At 48.8% G+C, this 22,941-nt stretch overlaps 2 protein-coding genes across 2 annotated transcripts in view; both read left to right on the top strand.

Moving 5' to 3' along the window:
- Positions 1-22,941, top strand: part of Cidec (cell death inducing DFFA like effector c) — a 554,473-nt gene that overhangs the window by 46,346 nt on the left and 485,186 nt on the right. The gene's annotated exons all lie outside the window — the stretch shown is intronic.
- Positions 1-22,941, top strand: part of Atp2b2 (ATPase plasma membrane Ca2+ transporting 2) — a 207,502-nt gene that overhangs the window by 15,555 nt on the left and 169,006 nt on the right. Inside the window, exon 2 of the mRNA XM_071605956.1 lies at positions 3,672-3,766. The gene's annotated coding sequence lies outside the window, so the exon portion shown is untranslated. The remainder of the gene's footprint in view (positions 1-3,671; positions 3,767-22,941) is intronic.

The following is a 22,941-nucleotide window of genomic DNA, read 5'->3' as shown; positions in this document are numbered from 1 at the left end:
AATTGAATCTGTAATTTTAAAATTCCCTCAAAAGAAATCCCCAAGACCAGATAATTTTACCAGAGAACTTAATCAAATGTTTGAAATTTAACACCATTTCTCTACAATGTATTCCAGTAAGTAGAGAAAGGCCACTTTCAAATTGATTTGATGAAGCTAGTATCAAATCCGTAAAACAGTAAAAAGAACAAAAACAAAAATAAAAAACTACCAACCAATATCCTTAATGAATATAGATGTGAAAGTCTTTAATAAATCATTAGTAAATAGAATTCAACAATGTATGAAAAGAATTATGTATTGTGACCCAGGGGAACCTATTTCAGGGATACAAGTTGGTTCAACATTTAAAAATTAGTCAGTATAAATCACCTTGTTATAGACTAAAGAAGGAATATCAGTAATTATATCTGTCAATGAATGAAAAGAAAATTCAACACCCATTCATGATAAAGTTATCAGAAAAATGGGAATAGAAGGGACTTCCTCAGGTTAATAAAGAGCATTTGAAAAAAAAAAAAAAACCACTACAACTAACATTATACTAAGTACTTACAAACTGACTCTTTTCACCTAAGAACGAGAATAAGGCAAGAATGCCAAATTTTACCATTTATACTTTACATAGTGCTAGAAGTCGAAGCTGGTTCAGTAAGAGAAGACAAGAAGAGGCATATGAATTGCAAATGAAGAAATAAAATCTCCTTGGTTGCACATGACTTGATTGTCTACATAAGAAGTTCCAAGGAATATACAAACACACAAACAGGAACAAACCAACAAAACCTCTCCAGAACTCATGGGTGAATTTAGAAAAGTCATAGGACCCAAGATAAACGTATAAAAATCTAGTGCATTTCTCTGTACTAGCAATGCACATGTGGACACCAAAATAAAAGTTGGAGTGCCACTTATATAACACTCAAAGCAATGAAACACTTAAGTGTAAATTTGACAAAAATTTTTATAGGATTGGTATGCTAAGAACTGTAAAACACTGATGAAAGAAATCAAAGATCTAAGTAAATGAAGAGACGTAGTACTGTATTCATGAATGGAAGATATAATAAAGATATCACTTCTCTGCGATTCCTATCAAAATCCCAACAATATTTATGTAGATGTTGAAAAGACTATTCTAAAATTCATGTGGTATGCCAAAGGAGCTAGAATACTAACACAGTTTTGAAAAAGAAGAATAAGTTTATCTAATTTCAAGATTCATTATGCAGAAATCAAGCCCAAATGGGATTGGCAGAAAGATGACCCATAGATCAATGGAATGAAATAGATGGGCCAGAAATCACCCACACCAACATGCCCAGAAGATTTTAACAAGGAAACAAAAGCAATTCAGTGGAGGAAAGATCACAGTCTATCTAATAAATAGTGCTGGAGCAACTGGACATCCATAGGCAAAACAATAATAATAACAATAATGTCAACTTAAGTCTAAGTTTTTTTAAATATTAACTCAAGTGGACCACAGACTTAAAGGCAAAATGCAAAACTATAAAGCATTTAGAAAAAAAGCAAGAGAAGAATATTCAGTATCTAGGGCTAAGAAGCAGAGTTCTTATGTTTGACACCAAATGCATGGTCCGTAAAAGGAAAAAAAAAAAGATAAATTGGACTTCACCAAAATTAAAAGCTTGTGCTTTACACACACACACACACACACACACACACACACACACACATCTGTTTAGAGAATGAAAAAATATAAACTGAAAGAAAATATTAACAAACCATAAAATCTGAGAAGGTTACAGTATCTGGCATTTAAAAGAAACTCATAAATGCAAAAGTAAAAAAAAATTAAACAATTCAATTAGAAAATGAGAAAAAGACATGAAGAGTCATCTCTCTGAAGACTCATTTTTCATTTCACATGAAAAGATGTTTAACATCGTTAGCCACTAGGGAAATGCAGATTAAAATCACAATGAGATAACATCCCACACCTATCAGAGGGACTTAAATGGAAAATAATGACAACTCCAAATGCCTACAAGGATGCAGAAAAGTTGGGTCACTCATGCATTTCTGGTAGGTATATAAAATAGTACAGCTACGCTGGAAAAGTTTAACAATATCTTTTTATTTATTTTTTATTTTTTTAAAAAATCATTTTAAAAAATATTTTTAGTTGTAGATGGACACATATCTTTATTTTATTTATTTTTTAATGTGTTGCTGAGGGATCAAATCCAGTGCCTCACCCATGCTAGGCAAGCTCTATACCACTGAGCTACAATCCCAGCCCCGAGCAATTTCCTTTTAAAATATGCAACTATCATGTGACCCAACAATTGCACTTTAGGGCATTTATCACAAATAAGTGAAAACTATGTTCACATTTTTAAAAACTTGTACACCATTGTTTATAGGAGCATTATACATAATTATTCCCCAAAAGTGGAAATAACTCAGAGGTCCTTAAATGAGTAAATGATTAAACTTGCTGTGGCACATCCATGCATGAAATATTACTCAACAATAAAATTAAATGAACTATTGATAGGCACAGCAACCTGGATGAGTCTCCAGAGGATTAAGCCAAGTTAAAAAAAAAAAAAAGCCAATCCCCAAATGGTTATATATTGCCTTGTTCCGTGTTTAAATTATTGAAAGACTAATACGATAGAGAATGGGCTGGTTAGGGATCAGGGATGAGAGTTGGCAGGAAATGGGTGTGACTATAAAGGGGTAGCCCGAGGAAGCCTCATAGTGATGGGACACTTTGGGATCTTGGTTGTGATGATGATTACATAAAACCATATGTAAAGTTTCCTGGAGCATATAAATGCATATAAAACTGGAAAGTCTGAATTAGGTCTATGAATTGTGCAATTTCACATGTCTATTTTTGATGATGTACTCTGGTTGTGCAAGATGTTAATTTGGGGGGTGTCTGAGGGAGGTGCATGGAGCCTCCCTGTACATTTCTTTCCAATTTCCTCTAAATTTATATCTATTTCAAACTAAAAAAAGTGATACATAAATAAATGGATAGATGGTGGATGAATGATGGATGAATGGGTGAGTGGATGGATGGATGGATGGATAGAGTGGATGGATAGACCAATCAATAAAAGGGGGCCAATAAAGACACGTATAACATCCATTTGGTCTCTGCTGCTGTTTATTGAACCCTTCTAAAGCCAAAGTATTTATACATATCATTACCTCTCAAAAAAAAAAAAATCTTGAGAAATGGGTATTCTTTCTGTTCTCCATGTGGGGAAGCAGGGGCTTCAAAGTCACTAGCCAAGGAAAGGACTCTGTTTCTCTAGAGCACACACCTGTGACCATTGCACCATACCCCCTCTACCATCACCGTCACACCAGCTACCAACAGGGAGATTCCACTTTGACCCCTACCAGCAGATGGACCTGCTGCCCTGAGATGAGCATGGGGCCTGGGAGTGGTGAAACCCACCTGGGCAGATCTCAATGCAGAAGGCAGGGGTGGGGTCCTGTGTAGCTGCGTCAGCCCTGAGGGGAGTTGGGGGAGGGGCACCCCTGTTTCCCCTACATCTACACCCCCAATACTGGCCCTAGCCCAGAGCCATTACTCAGGGGACACTCACACCACTGTTCCCGACCCTACTTCCTGACCTGAGTCAGGTCATGTGGCCCCTAACCAATCCATCTCTTCCCTTTTCCAGAGTTGAACTTCGTCACCCAGTCCCCAGAGCCAGCAAGACATGGGCCCCATTTTCCAAGGCCTGACGCCTCTCGTTTAACCAGAAGACGTGGAGGGGTGAGTTGACACTGGGGCTTTGTTGTGGGGAGGAGGGCAAACTGAGTAGAGAGCAAGTGCGGCGTGAGCAGAGGTTGTTAATGGAGGGTCAACTTAGCAGGAGCACAGAGTGTTTGATAGCAGCTACCTTCCATTGGCTATCCTGTTGGGGACACATGTATCATTGTGCAACATTTGGCCTGTTTGGAGAAACTCCCTGGAAACCCTTTTGCGGTTGAATTAGAAGTGGGGCATCAGAGTTGGAGGTGGAAGGCAGTAGGACATCACGTGATAGATGGTTTTCATTCCCAGGGTCTGCCCCAGCCCTGACTGTTGCTGGGGGATCCAGGCAACTCTGACACTGCCTCTGTCCTGGGAGGACAGACTGGTGCTCACATGAAGGCCGGTAACATCACCTGGCCCTGGTTCCTTCTTCTACCATCTGGGCTGCACATGAAGCCTCAGAGGTGGGCTTGCTGTGACCCATGCTGGAGCTAAGAGAGTCAAGAGTGCCAGTCGGCTGAGTGGTCGTAGTATGTTTAGTGGTTATCAAGAGCTTGGGCGATGGACTCAGATCTGAGTTCAAAATACCAGTTTTGCAACTGAGGAAGCTTCTCTGAGCCAGCATGCCCTTATCCATAAAATGGAGACCAGAATGGCATCTTACAAAATGTACACAAAGATAATCCGGAGTACCTGAAACATGGTAGGTACCCAATAAATACTTGTTACGCACTAGGTATCTCATCTGTGCTACTGGAATGGAATCAGCCTTCTCCCTGGGGTCAAAATGCCATTCACCTTGTAGAACTAGCACACATGGCAGCTCCATGAGATTTCCCTGGCCCTTTGCTGGAACCAACTGTGTCTTTTTATGTGCTCCTGAAGCCCTTCCTTTTGGCCTGATTTTACCTCGCTCCACCCACCTTGCTGTATGATGGTATATCAGGAACCAGAGCTTGTACCACTCATCTCCAGCATCAGATCCAACTTATCTTCCTTAAGAACATCCTCTCAGCACCTGCCCTCCCCCCCCCCAGTAGATGTAGTTGGCCCTTTACACAGACGAGTAAACTGAGACCCCAAGTAGCAACTTTGCATCCAGGATGCAACTGTGAGATTCTGACTCTGAAGATACAGCAGACTTCCACCTGCCCCTGCTCCTACCTGCACAGAGTAACCCCAGAGCAGAACCAGGATGGAGCAGGCCTGCAGGCTGCTGTGCCTCACCTCCTCCCTCAGAGATTCCCCAGACCTCTTGCCTCTATGAAGTTTGATTTCTCGCCCAAGCACTTTGGGACTAACCAGATTGTTTTCAAACACATAACATAATTGCTCACATATTTATTTAATGCCATCTCTTGAATATTAAACAATTGATAATACAGAACAGAAAGATGGGCATCTAAACCCAGCAGTTCTTGGCAGGCTTGGGTGAGGAAGGAGGTCGAGGAGAGCTATCTACAAGCCATCCACAGAGGGAGGAGGTGGCAGGTCCCTTCTCTGTCTCCTGAGATGGATTGAAAGTCTCCTCATGGGTTTGTCCCCGGTTGGTGGCAACCACATAGTGGAATTTCACCGTTGAGTGCAACCTGTTTTATTATAGAATAAGGTTGTGTTGTCTTCTCTCTAAAGGATGCTTGAAAGCAGGGCTTCCCGTTTGTTTGTTCTTGAGTGTTCTTGAGCACCTCTGTGTACAGTCATTGTCTGCCTTTTATCCCTCTCTGGGTGCCCTTGAATTAAAAGAGCAAATGAGACCCTGTCCTCATGGCGGTGACATCCCTGCAGACTGTGATGCGCTAAATACAGAAGGCAGCTTCAAGGTGTGATAAGCTTTTCAAACAAAGTAAGCAGGGTGGAGTGGCAGGTGGCCAAAGGAGGTGACATTTGGCGAGAGGTCTGGATGGTAGAGCAGCCAGCATGCAGGGGTCTTGGGTCTGGGGAGGACATTGCTGCAGATGTAAAGGCTCCAAGGAACAGGGGTGGGGGGTGTTGGGAGGAACAGAGAGGAGGGCAGCAGCGGGGCTGGAGAGGGGTATGCAGGACTGACAGGCCATGTGGGCAGAGGAGTGGGCATGTGGCGAGGGGCAGGGCACACAGGGCTCCTGTGAAGAGCTGGATTGTAACTGATATGCAGCAGTGAAGCTACAGGGGGGTTCCAGAAATCTGATGAATGTATGAGGAGCATCCCTCTGCAGCTGGCAGAGGACACAGGCCACGTGGTCACTAGGAAGGACCGGGTCACAGCTCTAGATCTGGGTTTCTGGTGGTGGGCAGAGAGAATGCAGGGGCACACAAGAGGAGCCACCTGACCCCATGAGTGTCCTTCCAGCCTCAGAACCCTGGTGAACCCATCTTAGGCCTCAAGGTGACCTTAGGTTTTCCCAGGGCGGCTGGAGTATCCCTCACAGTCACAGCAGTATCAATCATAGAAATAGTGTCTAGGAGATACTAGCACTCACAGTGAGAGGGATACTGCAACGAGAGCCCTATCCTCACCCCAGCCTATGACATCTGTAGTTTTATTATTTCCATTTCACAGAGGAGGAAACCAGGTCACAGAGTGGTTAAGTCAAATGTCCAGGGTCACTCAGCAAAGAAGTAGCACAGTTGAGATTTGAACCCTGTCCAGCTGACTCCACACATATGGTCCTCAATCCGTGTTGGCTAATTGAATTCATAATAACAAAAGCAGCAGTGGCACAAATAACCAGAGAGGTCACTTAACACAGTACCTGCTACGTGCCAGGCCCTGATCTAAGTGTTTAAAAACACATCAGTTGGTCCTCACTACAGCCCTGTGACTACGATCCCCATTTTACAGGGGGAGAAACTGAGGCACAGGGGCAAGTGACCTACTCTAATAGGGATTTCAACCCAGGCAGAGTCTGGCTCTGGAGTCTAGGTTTTTAGCAAAATGCAGTGGAGTGCAGTGCAGGAACCGATCATCTGAATCAGTTCTGTCTGCGTGTCCAAGTCTGGGTCAAGGCCACTCGCCCATCTAGAATTGAGCAGCAGCCCTTCTGGGGTGGTCCCTGGGGATCTGGAGTGTGGGGTGGGAGCAGACCCCCCCCCCCCAACCAGGAGCCACGAGAGAGTCTGGCTGAGCTGTCCTCCCTGGAGCCTTGCGATGTGACCTTATTTGGAAGTAGGGTCTTTACAGATTATCCAACATCAACACAATCTGATTGGAAAGATAATCTCCTGACAAGGAAGTTGAGAAATTCCATCCCTGCCAAGAGGAGCATCCAGAGGGGGAAAAAAAAAAAATGAACTGCAAGATGAGTTGAGTCAGAAAACGTTTGTGGAAAATGTCTTACTCCAACTCTGTGCCAGAATATCACCTAAAACATCCGCAGTAGAAACCCTGTCTAGGTAAAAATCGCAGGCGTCCTTCCTTGTAAATAAGTTCCATTTGGCAGAATTTCCACATCAGAGTGATGTATCGGCAATCACAACTAAGGATAGTTCACAAAGCAACGCGTCACTCCTTCAAATACAGACAAGGGGATGGGTTCCTGGACCCCTCCCAATGCCTCCCACCCAAGGTTATCAGAACTTGTGGATGCTCAAATCTCTTATGTAAAATGTCCTAGTATTTGCATGAAACCTACACCCGTCCTCCAGTGTACTTTAACTCATCTCTAGACAACCAATAATACCCTATACAACGCAGATGCTGTGTGAATCGTTGCTATACAATATTGTTTAGGGAATAATGACAAGAAAAAAAAATGTGCACGTTCAGTTCATATGCAACATTTTAAATATATTTTTGATTCCCACTTGGTTGAATCCGTGATGTGGAGCCTCTGGGTACAGAGGAATGACTGGAATTCCCACCTGAGTGGTGTGCTGCAGGCCACATACATGAAAGTGCTGTGTGCAAGATGAAAATTTGCTCGAATCAGGGCTTTTAAAGTACTTGATGATTCTTTAACAGCTTATCCTCGCAGAGAGTTTGGCTATTTCCCTGCAGTGTTGCTTCTCAGTGAGAGAAACCAGGAAAACACAGGCTCTCCCTGGCCAGATTGCCTCATAGTCTAAAATACAGGGGGACAGAGCAAAGATGTGGAGCCAATACCCTGAGCCTCTGGGAAGGACCTGTAGCTGTCCTGCGTGGCTTCTGTCCTTGCATCTCTCCAGTCCCCTGCCTTCATGCAGAGGTGGTGTGGCACAACACACATCTCACCCTGCCAGGTGCAGGTCCTGCCTGCATTGTCCTAGCCAAGCTATTTAAATGCTCCTCTGTCTCCTCTGCTCCTCTGTATTTTTTTTTAAATGGGAGTGATGAGCACTCCCACTTGACAGTATTGGAAGGATGAAATGGGAAGAGAAAATATGATGTGCCCAGAACGGGCCCTAGACTATCGGCTGCTCAGTGGCTCTTGTTCTCCTGGTGGTCTGCAGTGGGGACGATCGCCTTGAATCAGGAGGACCTCAGAGGCTTCTTTCTTCTGGGACTTTGTTGGTCTCTTTCAGCCACACAGCACAGGGAAAAGAGCTTGCTGTCCAAATTAGTTTCCCAGGGCTGCTGTAACACAGGATCATGAACCGAGGGGCTTGACGTAACTGAAATGTGCCGTCTCACAGTTCGGGAGTCTTGAAGTCTGAGATCAAGGTGTCAATGGGGTGTCAGAATCTATTCTGGGCCTCTCTTCTAGCTTCTGGTGGTTTCCTGGCCATCTTTGGCCTTCCTTGGCTCATAGATGTGGCTCTCCAGTCCCCTGCCTTCATGTCATCTTGCCTCTGCATATCTGTGTCCAAATTTCCTCTTTTTATAAGAACACCAAGTCATTTCAGGTTAGGGCCCACCCTAATGGCCTCATTTTAACTTGATTAGTGCCAAAGACCCTATTTTGCAAGTAAGGTGACATTTTGAGGTACTAGGAGTTTCGACTACAACATGGGATCGAGATTCAATCCCTAACACCATCATAATTACTTGAAGCTTAAAGGATGAGCCACCCATTCACTCATGACATGGAGATCCTCAAATAGACTCGAAGGATATTTTCCAAAAGGGCAGTGTTCCTCTCAAAATCACAAATGCCCCAGCTTCCAGGAGATGCCCATCAATACCTGACCCTCACCCGCTCCAGCCTGGGTCTTTTTTAAAAAAATATTTTTAGTTTTAAGTGGACACAACACCTTTATTTAATTTAATTTATTTATATGTGGTGCTGAGGATCGAACTCAGTGCCTCATACGTGTTAGGCAAGTGCTCCACCACTGAGCCACAGCCCCAGCCCCATCCCGGGTCTCTTGGGCCAATCATGATCTTACATGAAGAGCAGTAGATTTGAACCCAAGCACTTTCTTAACACACCTGTGTACTGGGTTCCAGGGAACACACGAGAAGCCAAGGGCTTAGCTCAAGGTGGTCACAAGTTGGATGGCCATGGGACAGGTAGGCATGCAACTTGCTGATGTCAGACATGTGGGTGCTGGGGCCACCAGGCTCCAGCAAGTGGTCTTCAAAAGGTGAGGGAACAAGGCTTCCTTCCAGAGTCACTCCCTGTCTTTGTTTTCCTGAAGGGGAAAAATGCCCTTCCCAGGTGCTTTGAGGGCCATGAGGGAGCCCCGACTCCCTCTTGCCATTCACTCAGCTCTCCTGGGATGAGACCCACTTCTGTTCTCCTTCTACGATGAGGCAGCGTCCCCCTGCCTCGGGCTGCCATGGGGGCTGGAAGGGAAATGCTCAAAATTCTTTGCTGCACCTGAGTGCAGTGGGGTCTCCCAGGAGGGCGTTGCTGTCAGCCCGGGCTTGCCTGGAGCCAAAGGCTGCCCTCCTTGGCATCAGTGGAAGAACCAGAAGGGAACCCGGCTTCCCTCTACATCCTAAACCCTGCAGGATCTCCCTAGAAGGAACCAAGGTCTGCTCAGCAGCCCCGCCTACTGCTAGGCGTTTTCTCTGCCTGGTCACTTCTCCATTTCCTTCTGGCTGATCCCAGCAGCAGGGACCTCATTCCAAGTTGTGGCATGGGAGGGTGTGGCAAGGGGCAAAGCTGGCAAAGTCCGTACTTGAACCTGCCTCCCTCAGCACCTCGCAACTCCTACCATAGCACAGTTCCATCTGCATGCATGCTCTCTGGTTTCTTAGGGCTTCCAAACGGAATGCCCGACATCCCCATGTCACTTGTAACCTCATTAAAAATTTATCATTCTTTCCCTTGTCCCTATAGCTCTTTAGATAGGTCTTGGTTGTAGGATATTTCAGATTGTTTTAGTTTAGTTTGGGAGAATTACATTCTCTTCTATTAGACCTTAAACTCCCCCAGGAGGCGTTCGGCCCTGGAAAGAGCCTTCGACCTTATCCTCAAAGATGCCTGACTTTAAACTGGTGCCCCACTTCCTCCTAGCTGTGTGACCCAGAGGAACGGACCTAACCTCTTTGAGCACATGGGTGAATGTCAGTGTCTTTATGAGCTTCTGTCCCTCCCTGAGCACAGAATCTATGTCCTGCTTATCTGTGTATCCCTACCCCCTGACATACATACAGCAGGTGCTCACTACTTGCAGAGAAAGCGCAAGGAGCTCTCGAGATGGATTACATTATAAACTCACAGGGTGGAAAGTTTGCCAGCAGAAGCAGGTACACAGTGCATCTTGGAGTGACTGCAGAGTTGAAGTCAAAAACAGTGGTGAAAATCCAGTGTAACTTGAAAATGGTGAGTCCAGGCACGTAACTGAGACCTCATGTGGCCACCGAGGGATCACCCCTAAGCAATCACCCTCATAGCTCCTAGACAGGCTGCACTGGAGGAGAAGACATCACTGTGGTCTCTGGTTTCAGTCACATTTTTAAAAGCCCGGGGCCGGGAAGTGGAGGAGGACCTGCGGTTAACTTGATCTCTTGTCGTCTGCCATTTAGATGTTCTGTTTGTCAACTCAGGGTTGTGATTAGCAAAATATCAATTCACGTGAGAGCAAGGAAATCGTCAGGGGCAAGTTCTTTATACCTGAAATGTTTGAAAAAATCAGATTGCAGCTTCCATGGAACTAGCTCGGGTGGAAAGTGCTCTTTCCCCAGGGATGGTGGAGAGGGGACCTGTCACTCCACGTGAAGGATGTTTTCTTCCTGTTGTCAAAAAACAGAAAGAGCCAGGGCCTCTTATAAGGGAAGAAGCAAGGAGAGTCATGGGGCCAGAAATGGGGAGGGTGGAGACTATTCCGAGAGGCTTCCTGGGGGAGGCTACCCTCCCAGCTGTTGGGCCAGGGTGCTCCTGCTCTCCTGGCCGGGCCTCTGGCCAGCCATTCACCCCCATGCGTCCCTTTTCGTCAGAAGCCTTCTTGGGTTGGGCCAGATGCACTCCTGGTTTCCAAGGCGACCCTTCCCCAGCCATCTGTACAGGGAGTCCTCAGAACAAAAGAATTTCCAGGTAAGCAGGACTGAGGCCAGAGCGTCGCTGATAGGATCAGGGCCTCGTGAGCAGGTGAACAGTGGCCCAGGAGGAAGCTGAGGACACAGAGACATGTCCACTGTTCACGTTGACTTGGCAGAGACACCCTTTCGTCATGGCACTGTGGAGGCAAGCCCACAGCCCCTGGTGACCAGCCATGCTCCCCCGCCTCTCGCCACCTTCGCCTCTCCCCTCCTTGCTGGTCTCCAGGCCAGAAAGGGAGGCAGCCCGGCTGGCGGCTGGACCTGGACCCAGTGGCCACTTCGCAGGGTGTAGCCACAGGTGGCAGATTTCTGCAGCGGCTGGTGGAACTGAAGCCGAGCGGTTAGAGTGTGGGTTTTTTGTCTGTCGCCTGGATCCCAGAGGGGACACCATTGGATCTGCCACCATCTCTGGCCCAGGTAGGAGAGGCTGGGTTCGTGGGCTGGCTGGTCCCCTCAGGAGCCTGGGTCTCTAGTGAAGGTGCGTGGCTGAGATGAAGCATGGCATGAGGGGAGGGACCTGCGAAGCTTTGTGTCCTGCGCTGGAGGAGCGGTGGAGGGGGAGACCCTGTCCAGACTGGCTCTTTGGATACTGATGAAGAGCCCCCTCCCCAGGGACAGTCTGTGAGATCCCTATGCGAAGGCACATTCAGAAACCCTGCAATGACCTGCCAGGTTTCCAGCTGCAACTCCAGAGGTGGGGCCCAGGTTAAGATCTCACACTGTAAGTCCAACAGACCAGTGTCTGAACCTTGTGTGTGCAAATCTGTCAGCTGGGAAGACAGACAAATTCCCATCCTCTGACCTCACTTATGTTTTCATAAGTGAAATGCAGATAATTAACAGGACCATCTCACCGGGTGCTCGTAAGGGTACTGCACACACCGTGGGCTTATTCCATACCTTGATCTTAAATCAGGAGTTACTGTTGCCACCATCTTTGTCATGATTGTCACTATTGTTACTGTTTGCTCTTATTATTATTAGGAAAGGGAGATTCAGAGAGGGCAGGGGCTTGCCCCCAGTCACACAGCGAGTCAGTGGGCAAGACAGGACCCAGTCCTACCCCTTCCTTTGGCCCTTACTGGTCTCTGTTGCCCCTCTACATAGCTGTTATTATAGGCAGCTGTTTGTCCTTCTTGGTGTTATCCTTGCAAGAGGTCTTTGAACATCTGGAAACTCATCACTGTCTGACCTCATTGGTTCTGGGCTTAGGTCCTGGGGGTGCCACACAGAGAAAGCTAGCATTGCCCCCCAAAGTTGGGCCAGCCGAGAGGCCAGGTGGGGAGTTATCCCACCTGGGAGTTATCCCCATGGTTTCCAGAGCAGCCTTCTGAAAGCCCTCCAGGCCCCTGCTGTGTCCTCGGCTGGGGGAAGTCTCTGAGGGACAGGTGTCTGGGAAGGGCTCCTTCTACCCCAACAGGCTCCTTAAAAGGGGAAGGATGGGACCCCAACTTCCACCAGCTTCCCTGGCCATGGGGGCAGAGTTGGGGGTCATCTCCAAGGGTCTTCTGGTTCTGTTAATAGGTGGGACAGGCCTGCTTCTGTCTCTTCCACCCTTTGGCTTTCCCTGGCAGAGAGGGACGGAGGAACATGAGGAGGCAAGGCAGGGAGAGCAGGAAGAAACCTTGGGAGAAGCACCGTCTCATTTATTTATTTTTATTATTATTTTTGTTTGTTTTGTACCAGAGATCAAACCCAGGGGTGCTTAACCACTGAGCCACATCCCCAGCCCTTTTTATTTTAAGATAGGGTATCCTTAAGTTGCCCAGAGTCTCACTAAGTTGCTGAAGCTGGCCTTGAACTCGTGATCCTCCTGCCTGAGCCTCCTTGGCCCTGAGATTCCAGGTGTGTGCTGCCTTACCCGGCCTCTTTCAGCCTCTTTCTTGAAGCACAGCACTTCACACCAGCCAGGACAGGGTCTCCCTTCCTTGCTAATGTTGACCTTGAACTTCCGATCCTCCTGCCTCAACCTCCTGAGTCACTGGGATTATAGAGCTGCACCACCACACCCAGCAGGAGAGCACCTGTTTTAATAATGCTACCACAACACAAGCAATACTCATAACCATCCCCATTTAATGGACACTGAGTGTGGCCCAGGCACTAGGCTAAGAACTGTAAACACATTATCTCGGTTCATCTCCACCTCAGGCTGATTAGGTAGAAGATGTTACTATATCCCTTTTACGGCTGAGTAAACTAGAAGAGCCTTCTTAATATGCAACGGGGTAACTATAGGCACCAAGCAGATGATACAAAGTGATGATCAGTTCTGAGCAGAACACAATAGGGAGTGTAGCTATTTGGAGAGTCAATCATTTGGGACAGTGGGGGCGGGGGACCAGAGATTTAATCCATGGGCACTTTCCCACTGAGTTACATCCCCAACCTTTTTTTTTTTTTTTTGAGACAGGGTCTTACTAAGTTGCTTAGAGCCACGCTAAGTTGCTAAGGCTGGCCTTGAACTTGTGATCCTCCTGCCTCAGCCTCCTCAGTTGCTGGGATTATTAGGCATGCGCCATTGCACCCGGCTTCATCATTTTTTTTTTTAATTGAGACACGGGTAAAGTGCCTAATCTTGCATTAATCACTTGATGATTTTCCATGCATTTGCACCTGTGTAACCACCACACAAATACAAATATTTCTACTAGCCCAAAACTTTTCTTCTGAGGTAATCAAATTTAATTGAAAAAAAAAAAGTCTTCTGCAAAACTGTCACAGCCAAGAGGAACCTAAGGAGACGTGATGACTGAATATAACATGGGAACCCAGGACAGTCAAAGGACGCTAGGTAAAAACATAGGAAATTTGAATTGAATGTTAATTTCATTAATAATAAGTATTGATATTGATTCATTAATCATAAGAAACATACAACTGTGGAAACTAGATGTGGGTAGATAGAAGCTTTGTGTAGTATCTTCACAGTATTTTGGTATATCTAAAGCGGTTCTAAAACCCAAAGTTGATTTAAAAAAAAAAATAGTTCTGCAAATACCCAAGCAGAGTACATCCAAGGGCTGGATCTGGCCTTCAAGCAGCCACTTTGAGACCTCCAGTGACTTAATGCCCTCATTTTACAGATGGATAAACTGAGGCCCAGAAAGGGGGAGTCCTTACTCAGGGCCACACAGTAGTTCAGTGGCAGATCCAGGCTCAAAAGTTGGGTCCAGGCTCCAGCTGTAAAGGGTGGGTCTGGGTGGGGACTGCTGGGGCCTCCCTAGGTCTGACAGTGCTGGCTGGATCTCACCCTGCAGGCAGCTGTCAGGGGCTCCCTGACTTCCCTTCTCTGACCACCTCTTGGACTCTGCAAAACTGTGAGTTGGAAACCAGTTCTCCCGCTGGCCTTGGCCCCAGAGGGAGTGTCCAGGGGCACTTCCTGTTCTGGGAGCAGGCTGCCGCCCTCCACCCCAGCCTGCTCCATGAAGCTGCATCTGGGAGCCTATTGTAGGTGTCTGGGTGACTCTGATACCAGCACAAGGGTGGCCCTGGTATGGAGCCTCAGCTGAGTGTTGGGCGAGGGGTAAACAAAGAAATGGAGAAGGGAAGGCCGGTAGTCAGCTGGGGGGAAACAGGGGAGTGAGAGGGTGGTTCAGTCCTGGCTCTGCCACCTCTGGCCACATGGCCTCCTACACCTGCCTCAATTTCCCCGTTTTAAAATGTGGATGATGGTAGAACCTAGGCCTTATGTGGCTATTGAGAAGATTAAAGGAGTCGATTGACGCATGACAGCGGGAAGTCATAACCAACAGAGCAGGGCACGAGGGCTGGGGAGGTTGATGATTTTCTTTCCATATTGAGAGACAAAAGTTGGAAAAAAGGGGGGGAGGGGAACAGCATCCCGTAACAGTGAGAGCACACATTTGGGAACCAGGCTGCCAGGGTCCAAATCGCAGTGCCACAACTTACTGATGATGTGACCTTGGGCATGTGGGTTAACCTCTCTGTGCCTCTGTGTCCTCGTCTGTGCAGTGGGTGTGATGACAAGGGTACTTGCCCCAGAGGTTGGGAGATGAAGTGGTTGATTGGTGTGTGTAGAGTGCTTGGGGCTGTACCCCCCCATCCAGAGCCACCCTGCAGAGAGTGAGCATTCAGGAAATGCCTGGGAAGGTTTGATGCCACATCAGCTCCTCCTTTGAACGGCCCCACGTTCAGGACAGCTGGAGACTCAGGCACTAGGAGCTCACCCACCCTGAGGCCAGGGGAGACGCTGTCCATAATGAAGTGGGACAAGAACAGGGAAACCCCGATGACCAGATGCCCAGCTCTGTGACCTCCGCCACCCCCAGCCAACTCCGGGGTGGGCAGCCTTGACAATATTTTAGGAGAAGCTAGAAATCTGGATTCTTCGGCACAATCCTCCAATTTTTAAACATTGGCATTTAATTCAGTTTTATTTTAAGCTCTGAGCAAAACAAACAAATTTATTTTAAGCTGGCTGCTCTCACAAGTGGCTCGTTTGCAGCTTCTACTCCAGTCTAGCCCTGCCACTTGGCTTCCTTTTCGTTATTTCTTTTTTTCCTGCATTTTAGGGAAGAGGAAACTGAGGCCCAGAGAGAATGCTCAGACCCTATTGTATTGGACCATGTAGTGGGGCCAGCAACAAGTCTACCAGACCCCGTCTGTTCCACGGCCAGATCACCTCACGGGAGATTCCCCACTGATCCCCACTGATCCCCACTGATCACTGACCTTTGACCAGAATCTTCCAAATAGCATACTTGAAGGAGGATGTAAATTCACCAGACACCATTCGCACCCTGCATCAAGGGCTCTCCACCACTTCCAGAGTCATAGGACAGGTTCCAGAGCCCGAGCTTCACCCCCAGTCCTAGGTTGGTAGATTCCAAGGGATCCCGGACCTCAGCATTTCCCATGAGCAGAGGTGGCCAAGGTGGCCTGCCAGGGAGCAGCTGGTGTTGAGTTCTGTCATAAAGGAGGTGGCCGGAGAGGTTGGGGAAAGAAAAGAGGCAGGTCCAGAAGTTTGGGGTGGGTATTTGGCAGGGGAGTGGGTTAATTTATAGGTTTGTCATATTCTGCCCTTGAGTTGCTTTTTCTTTTTCTGTGGCAAAACTGATCTTTGGTTCCCACTGACTTCCCCTGTCCGTGCCTCCGTTTTCCCATCTGGAGAATGGGAATCAAGATCAAACCCACCTCCTACAGCTTACGATGAGGATAAAATGGGACAACACATGTAGGGGATTAGACTGTTAAGAAGCGGCCACCGTGACCAGTGCCAGCAGCTGCCAGCCTTCCTGTTTGCACAAGCCACGGTTGGAGAATCTCTCTCTCTGGCCTTTCTTTAGTCTCCACGTTTGTGTCCTTCCCGTCTGTCGGCAGAGTCAGAGGTGCCAGCTGTGGGGCTCCTCTCGCAGGCCAGGCCCTGTTCCAGACCTCCCCCAGTCTCCTGGGTACCCCAGAGCAGTCCTGGGAAGCCAGCATCATCTCCATGCTTGCTGATGGAGAACTGTGATGCATCCAAGGTCACCCCCCCCAGCCATGTGAATGTGACCTTGAGCAAGCCCCAGTACCTTTCAGAGTCCCCAGCCCCCTCATCTGTAAACAGAGGCTCAGGATGCCCACCCAGGGCTGCCATGGGGCTCCATGAGGTAGTGACTTGGAAAGTGCCCTGTCAGCTGCAAATCCCAGCCAAATGGACAGTGTCACCATGAGTCCTTTGGAGGCCTGCTCCTGATTGGGGTTCAGTGCATTTTGGCAGCGAGAGCCACCAAGAGAAGTCATTTTGTGTCTCTTTCTTGGATGGCTTCCAAAATTCATCACCTGCCTCCAGGTGACAAGTGCAGTGCTGGCTTCAGCCTGGCGTGTGCTTAAAGCCAGTAAATGCCATTGGGATGGCGAGCGGCAGAGGGAGTCGGATTTGATGGCCGCAGGGGAGACCGCAGCCTGGTGTGGGAGCTAATCCCAGGCCTTCTATTCACTAGCTGCGTGGCCTTAAGCCAGCTAGTTAACATCTCTGAGCCTCATATAGATGTTTGTTAGGATGAAAGGGGGGTGAGCAGCTGAGAAGAAGCAAAGATGGGGGTCCAAAGACATCCATGACAATAGTACCAGGCCCAAGGCTGGGGTGGCAGACCCTGTAGGGAGTCAGGGGAGGGTAGAAAGCCAGCAAGGGGCCCTCGGAGAAGGCCTCACTGCTGAACCCAGAAAGAGAAGGCTAGCAAGCGGGACTTGGTGGCACACATACTCTGGGACAGAGACAGGTCAAGGGTGCTCAGTGCTGCAGGCGCACTGGGCCCGGAGCTGCTAGAGGGCACTTTGATCTGGTGGCCTAGCTCACAGGAAGAACGCAGCACATGTTCAACAAACCGAATTTCACGTTCGCTTTCCTCTCGAGCCTCCCACTGCATCCTCCTATCCTTAATCCCAGCCCTGCCTCCCCACCTTGGTGAGGTGTGGAAGGACACAGGCTGTGGGGCCCGACAGATGGGTTCAAATCCAACCTCTGCTCTCTCTGGCTGAATAGTCTGACCCTCTGTTTCCTCTTCTATAAACGGGCCAACATTTGCCTCCCTAGCAGGGCTACGGTGGGAATTAGAGATGATGGATGTGGAAGCGCCTGGCATGTTCTCTGACACATAGTAGGGATTCTGCAAGTGGCACCAGCAAATGCTGTTGTTCCTTCCAAGTGTGGCCACGTCTGGCTTCTCTAATCTCATTCAGACTAATTTCCCAAGTAGCTCCCAATCAGTTGGCCTTTGTTTTTCAGACGACACAAGTACCTGGGGTATCTCCACCTCCAAGGGTGGCATTTCATGCGGCTCCTGTAGTCCCCTCCCGTGGTGCCCACACTCTCATTGCTTCTGTCTAATTGGACATGGTGGGATTATTAACAGCACCCACAGAACAGCTCAGAAATGAGCATAAAGAGACAAATCACTCTGAAAGAAGGGCCCAGAGCTACCTGTCCATCATCAATAATGCCACCACCAGCTTTATTCCTGGCTGTGAAAGTTTGCAAGTTGAAAGTTCGTGGCTGATAATCTACCCGGTCCTGAATCCCGGGTCAACTGATTGTTTATGGTGCTTTTCCGATGCCTCCAGGGTCGAGGTGAATTTCCTGCAAGGTGGGATTGTCTCTGCTTCCCTAGAGGATGGGGGGTGTGATTTGCCTGCAGGGCTTTCAGGCCCAGAGGGACAATCTACTTCTTGTCTTGGTCCACTTTTTGGTTCTGTCACTAATTTATTAAAAAAAAAAAAAAGGAATTTCTTTTGGCTCATGGTTCTAGAGGCTGAGAAGTCCAAGATTGGTCAGCCACATCTTGCAAGGACCTTGTGCAGACTAATTCATGGCAGAAAGCGGAAGGGCAAGGGGTTTGTGAGAATGAGGCAGAACGTGGAGTTGCTTGCTTTAAACAACTGCGTGTGTGGCCCCTGACCCAGCAGGAGGAAGAACTCGCTCTGGGGAGAAAGCCATTCACCCACTCCTGCAGGCTCTGTCCGCATGACCCAGGTCACCTCCCATGCAGCTACACTTAGGAATCAACCTGTAGTGTGAGTTGTTTTGGTAGGGACAAGCCACATTCAAACCGGCTCTACCCTTTTGGAGATTATGTGGCCTTGAAGCCCAGAGCTGCCAAGGGTCTCAGGCAAGACCTTGTCCGATGCCTGGCTAATGGCCACTTACCCTGCATGCAATGTATACCCTGTTCTGGAAGCTTCTCATAATGGGGAACAGGTCCCCATGACTAGCTGGAAAGCCCTGGCATGGGGGAGGTCCTCTCAGCCATGGCAAAGGCCTCCCAGACTTTATCTGCAGTGACCTAGTCTAACTGCCACCCTCTGAATCTGCGGTGGGGTGGGGACGCAGAAGTCTCATAGGCCACATAACCTGGTCCCATACAGAACAAAATGCAAAGGCACAGTTTCCAAGCCAACCCCCTTCCCCTCCAGCCCCTGCCTCTCCTGCTGCATCCACACACTTCCTCGGCAGCTGGTGTCCCCCCAACCTCCATCACCTGGCAAGGCCCGGAGTCTCCTCTTGAAAGTAGCCCCCGCCCCTCCCTTGCCGCCTACACCAGCGCTGGCTCCAACACCCGGGGCCTCTCCCTGCGGGCCCTGGGCTAATTACAGGCTTCCTTAAATCACTGTAAGAAAAAGCTAATTAAATCAGGGTCGGCCATCAATTTTCTGGGTAAGGGCAAGCAGCCCGACACCTCTCTCAATTCCATGATCCCCAAACCACCAAGGCTCGGAGCTTCATTTGAATTTGAAAACGGTTTTATCTTAGGGCTGAATTTAAAGAAAGGGCTTGTTCCCGCTGCTCCTTCTTACCTTGTCAGGGTGAGGATGTACCATCAGGTTAGGGTGCAGCCAGATCTGTGTGGCTAGGGGAGTGTGGGCTGTCCCTGCACCCACAGGGGTAAGCGAAAGCCCCTGCATTGGCTCACTTGCGGCTGAGTGTCCTGGAGCAGGAGATCCCCCGTATAAAGCAGTCACACCGACTGCTGGTGTGGAGGTGTTTGTTGAGTGAATAAGTGACTCCGACATGCCTGGCCCAGTGCTGCACACGGGGCACACGTGCAAACGGTCAATATTCCTTCTCCCTCTTGAATCCTCTTTCACAGCTGCACCCATTCGTGGGACAATGCATACAAGTTCCCAAAACCTTTACATGAAAAAATGTGCTGGATGGTTTTCCCCTTTGGATTCCAGGGTGAAAGAAGGCGGGGTGGGGTGAGGACCAGGACGGAGGTCCCCGCTCCTGCAGCCCCAGCACCTCTCCCTCCCTGCCGGACGCCTGTCTGCTTTGTCCTTTTCTGGGCCTCAGATCCCCCTCTGTCAAAGGCCACCCTTCCCAGCTGTGATTCTCATCCCGGCCTGCTGCGCTCCCTCATTAGCCACATTCCTGATCACTTCCTTAAGAGGACTATCTTGACCGGACTATGTCCGTGACCTGCACTTGGCCTTCCTTATTTGTTCCCACCCCAAGCACTTTGTTGCAGACTGTGAGCAATGTGCTTAAGTCATTAAGGAGACCCCAAAGGCAGGAAACAAATGGTGGCGAATCTATTGTATGACTGAGGACCCACTCTGTGCCAAGTTCAATGTGTAGACTCTAGAGTCTGGTTGGAATCTCAGCTAGCTGTGCAAACTTAGGTGAGTTGCTTAATCTTTCTGTGCTTCTGTTTCGTCCTCTGCAACACAGACATGGTAACAACCATTCACCCAACCTGGGGCTGTAGTAGGAATTAACTGAGTGTGTCTAGTGCACTGTGGGCTCTTCCCAGACATTAGCCATTATAATTTCAGAATGAGGACCTCATTTAATCCTCCTCATAGCCTAGTCTGGTGAGTACACATGGGTTCCCATTTTACAGATTCCTTTCAAGGAGGGGTAGCCTCTTGTCCGTGGTCACCCAGAACGAAATTCAGCTCAAAGAGGAGTGTGTGACAGGACCTATAGAAAGAGCAGGGCTCAGGGAAGGGAAGATATAGAGAAAGAAGGTTCTAGGAAGGGTGGAGCCTCCCTCAGAGGCCAGGTGGAGTCGGGAGGTGGCTATAAATATGAGAGGCGAGGGGCTTTCTAACTAGGCCAGGAATGTGTGTTAGTCATTGAGGTCAGAACGACAGGCCACAGCGGCGCTTGGCTGGGGACGGGTGTGTCCAGGAGCGAGCTCTCCCCGGGCCCAATGAAACAGGGGAGCTGAGGCCAGCAAGAGGCTGTGGCTGGGCGAGAGGTGGGCACCCCCCCAGCTTGAGGGGCAGGCACCCCCTCAGCTTGGGGCTGTGCATACCAAGCCCTTCATGGGTACAGGAGCGACCCCCAGGAATGCTTCTCCTGCCCCTGAGCTCTGAGAGGTGTTTCTGTAGCCCAGGTTTGTCCCCCTGAAACCCACCTGGGGCCAAGGTCATGGGTACGGTTTCCAAAGGGCAGAACTACCATTTTGGTGGGTAAGTTCTCACTTTGGTGGATGAGTAAGTTCTCACTTCTGTTTATTTTATTTCATTTCTTTTCATTTTTTTGTGGTGCTGGGGATGGACCCCAGGGCCTCGCACATGCTAGGCAAGTGCTCCACCACTGCGCTCCATCCCCAGACCCACCCTTTCTATTTTAATAACTGTGCACTTATTTTAATGTGTTAGAAGAAAAACACACATTGCAAGGGAATTCATGATATTGTGACTCTGAAGGCTTAAGATAATGCAGTCATCCCAAGGTGTTTGAGAGGGGTTGGTTCCAGGAACCCCCACAAATATCAGAATCCATAGGTACTCATGTCCCTTATGGAAAATGGGTATAATTTGCATAAAACCCACACACATCCTCCTTACGGTTTCAGTCACCCTTAGAGGACCTATAATACCAAATTCAAGGTAAATGCTATGTAAATAGTTGTTAGACTGCATTGTTCGAAGAACAATGACGAAACAATAAGGTCTGTACATATTCAGTACAGAGGCAATTTTAAAATATGTCTGATCCATGGTTGGTTGGATATGAGATACGGAAAACTGTGGATGCAGAGGGCCAATGGCACTCAATAGGTGTCTGGTATTTTTTTAAGGAGTTGATTCAAAGACAAATTTTGAGTGTGCGCATATTCGAGCTTTCTGTTTCTATGACGCAATATCTGAGATAATCAACTTCTAAAGAAGAAAGGTTTATTTTAGTTCACAATTTGGGAGGTTCCATTCTGGGATTAAGTGGCCCTCATTGCTGCAGGTCTGTGGAGAAAGAGCAGAACAAAACCTCTCACCGTGGAGCCAGTGAGGAGGGGCAGAATTCCAGGGACCCATTCCAGAGCATGCCCCCTAAAGACCTAAGCACCTCCCATTAGGCTCCGCCTCTTAAAGGGTCTACCACCTCCTAAGAGTTCCACCCTGGGGACCAGTCCTTTAACACATGGGCCTTCAAGGTAGGTTAGGATCCCAGCTATAGCAGTGTTACTTGTGGGCTGCCAAACATCACTACTGAGGTTTGAGGGGTTCTGGCCCCTGGTAAGTGAGCCTCCGTGCTGTGAGGTTGCATGCACTCCCCTCCGAGGTCCTCATCTTCTGTGAGTCCCACCCCAACCCTCCACCTTCTGTGCCCAGCCCTGGAATGCCATTCCCTGCCATCTTCCAACTGGTAAGGCCATGTGAAACAGCTTGGCCATCCACTGCCACTCCCTGCCTGCAGGAGGGTCATCCTGTGCATGACCATCACTCCCTCAGCTGTGGACAAAGCAAGCTCTTGGTCCTCCTGTCCCCCTCCCACTGGGTCCAATTTGGTGCCTGGAGCCAAGAGCAAGCCAGGAGCTGGCACTGTCTGGTATGAGACTGCATATGAAATCGCCTCCCTGGGCTCAGTGTCCTCCCTCATCTGTCAGAAGGGGACAACAACGGGATTCCCCAGCAGGGTGACCAGGACTCAGTGAGTTTACTCCCCCTGCCGGCCGCCTGGGCCTGCGTGGTGAGTCACTGCACAGGTAGGGGCTGAGTATCTCCATCACCTCTGTTGCCATTATCCGGGCCAGAGGGTGAGCGTTACCTGAGTCCCCAGGTCTGCAGGCCAGAGGGAGGGAAAGAAGAACAGAGCCTGTGTGCATCTTCGATCGAGAGCAAATTCTCATGCCTCTTACCTTCAAACCTCTCTTTTGAATGTGGGGAAACTGAGGCTCACGCTGCACCCCAGGGGCCAGGCCCAGTTCTCCTCCCCTTTAATCTACAGTTGTTCCACCATCACCTCTCACCAGGCAGGTGGAAGAGGCGACCAAGGCCAGCACATGCCTGCCCAGTGACGCACTAGCAGGCGTCCAGAGACCCCCCAGTCTCCCCCAGCCTCCCCCAGCTCCTCCGGTGGGCC

Source organism: Marmota flaviventris, chromosome 20 (assembly GCF_047511675.1).
Source record: "Marmota flaviventris isolate mMarFla1 chromosome 20, mMarFla1.hap1, whole genome shotgun sequence".
In the NCBI taxonomy this organism is placed as follows: domain Eukaryota; kingdom Metazoa; phylum Chordata; class Mammalia; order Rodentia; family Sciuridae; genus Marmota; species Marmota flaviventris.
This window is presented reverse-complemented; position numbering and strand designations above follow the sequence as displayed.